This window comes from Mandrillus leucophaeus, unplaced genomic scaffold (assembly GCF_000951045.1).
Source record: "Mandrillus leucophaeus isolate KB7577 unplaced genomic scaffold, Mleu.le_1.0 Scaffold1465, whole genome shotgun sequence".
Classification (NCBI taxonomy): Eukaryota; Metazoa; Chordata; class Mammalia; order Primates; family Cercopithecidae; genus Mandrillus; species Mandrillus leucophaeus.
Window position 1 is genome coordinate 89,920 of NW_012101438.1, and position 2,725 is coordinate 92,644.

Genomic DNA, 2,725 nt, shown 5'->3' on the forward strand with positions numbered 1-2,725 from the left:
TTGTCTTTGAAATAGTGAAATCTGTGATGAGGTTTTGAGTTGGGCAGTGAAATCACAGCAGGGCAGGCTGTGCTCTGGGTGCTGTGGAGGACAGGAGGACACTCCTTCAGTGTCAGTGATGCTGGGAGTTTGAGCATGGAGCTGCCTGTGAGTCGTCCCAGCAGTGCTGTCTGGACAGCGATCATCTCACAAGTGTACTCGAATGCTAGTGGATGGCCCAAACGTGGGCTCAGGTTGGAGAAGGACAAAGCTTTAGAGATGACAATGTGAGGCTCATTTGATACTCTGAAGTTTCAGCACAACCATAATAAATCATATGGGAAGAGACAGGAATCACAAGATTGTGATTTTTCTTTTGGTATTAAAATATATCCCCTCTGCTCATTTTTCCCTCCAGAATGTAACTACTGATATACATTTAAAAAAGTCACTGTTTTAAATTGTTGCTGTAGTAACTGACAACCTGTGTGCAGAGTTCCTAAGTAACTGGGTAGCCAGACCATCATTCCTATGGTAAAGCCAGGAAGTGACTGTGGATGTGAACAAATGTGAGTTTCATGTACACGTCTCCAGAGCCATGGGCCACTGATCTGGGGAGAACCTGCAGTCATTTCACTTTCTCATACCCAGATGAGAGGACACCTTGATCTGTGTTCTTCAGATGAACTCTAAACCCTGGACCATATTCTGAAGCTCTAGTTCACACTTCTTTTCTGTGCTAGAGGGACTCTCTCACTCACATGTGTTATACTTTCTTCATAGGACAGTCTGTGATGCATACAGCTTGTTTTCTGCTAGATGCCCATCAATCATGTCATTTATGAGTCTTCCATAAGTGTTACCTGCCCTATGGCTATGGGCTCTTCCAAAAGAACGGGCCAGAGGTGGAGCTGTGAAACTGTTGCTGGATGAAAAGTCTAAGTTTCAAAATAGAGTAAAAAAGTGGTGATAATAGTATTCCAGATTAGTCTGGGCTCTTGGCTGTGATTACTGGTAAGTGCGAAGGAGTCTAGGTTTGGTTTTTATTAGTTTTATTTCAATTGGTAAAGCAGCCAGAGTATAGTGCACTCATTTTGAATGTGCAACTGAATAACGTTTACGTGTAATTCATTGTCCGGAGGGAATGATAGAATATTTCACATTCCCTTGTGCTTCCTTCATGGACAATCTTTATTAGTTATCACCCCTCCCACCCAGCAAAAGTAACTGTCTTTCTGACATCTACACAATCATTTAGGTTTTCCTGTCTTAAACTTCATATAAATAGCATTAAGTGTATTTTTATCTTTTTAGCCTTGGTATTGTTCCTCACTACTTTTGAGGCCGTCATTTCTTCCAGTGGACTCGAAGTCTATCTGCTTTCATTTCCTGTGTTTCCGAAGGATTTTCTCAAATGTTTTATAAGACATAGCTGCTATGAAGAATGTATTTTGTTCACCAAAATTTATTTTTGTTTTCTTGTTAGATTTGAAGGATATTTTCACTGGATAGATTTCCTGGCTGCGTTTTTTTTTTTTTTTTCAGCATTTAAATATGTCATTTTACTACTTCTAGCCTCTATTGGTCCCGATGAAAACTTAGCCAATGGCTACGTTATTGTGTCTCTGTATATAGTTTCTGCTTTTATTCCGATGTAATGAAGATTTTTTTCTTTGTCTTTCAACATTTTAATATAATGTGTTAAGTTATTAATTTCTGTTGACTGTCTAAAAGGGTTTTATTGAATTTTTTCATCTGAGAATATTTTTTATTACTTTTGAAAAGTTTTGTCATTGTTTCTCCAAATATTTTTTTCAGCCACTTTCTCTGTTTCTCCTCCTTTGTGACTCTCATTATACATTTGTTGCTATCCTTTGCTCTGAGCTATAAATCTCTGAAGTTTCTTCCTTTTTTTCTAAACATTTTCTTTATGCTCAATCATTTCCATTCCTCTATTTTCAAGTTAACTGATTGTTCTGTCATCTCAATTTGCTATTAGACTTAGCTAATAAGTATTTAAATTGGATTATTGTACTTTTCATTTCTAGAGTTCCCATTTGGTCATTTTTTATACTTTCCATTTCTTTTCTTGAGGTCCTATTTGCTGAATCTTCTTTTTTAAATATTTTCTTTTTTTTATGTCAATGATCATAGTTTTAAAAATAATTATTTGGACTTCTGCATATTAACTGCTTTGTAGTCTTTGCTAAAGCCAATAATGAGGACAAGTGAGAATCAACATTCACTGGCTATTTTCCATGGTTATTATTGTGGTTGCTTTATTTTTGTTCCTTCAATATAGATCATACCCCTCAATTTTTTTTTCAGGATTTTTTAAAATTGAAAACGGTACACTTTTGACAATGTATTATAGTACCTCTCTTTAGATTGTGGGGTTTTAATTTTAATTTTAATTTTAATTTTTTTTAGAAACAGGGTCTCACTGTCACCCAGGCTGGAGTGTGGTGTTGTGATGATAACTTGCTACAGTTTTGAAATCTTGGGTTCCAGCGATCCTCCAGCTTTATCTTCCTGTGTAGTTGAGACTATAGATGCATGCCACCACTCTCTGCTATTTTTACAAAAAAAAAAAATATTTTGTAGAGATAAGGGTGTCACTGTTTTGCTTTCTTGTTCTGTTTTCATTTCACAACAGAAATGCACTATTGTAATCCGGATCAAAATCACTGTCTTTGAGTAGAGCCAACATTGTTGCCCTACATTGAATTTTAACTATATTTCTTGC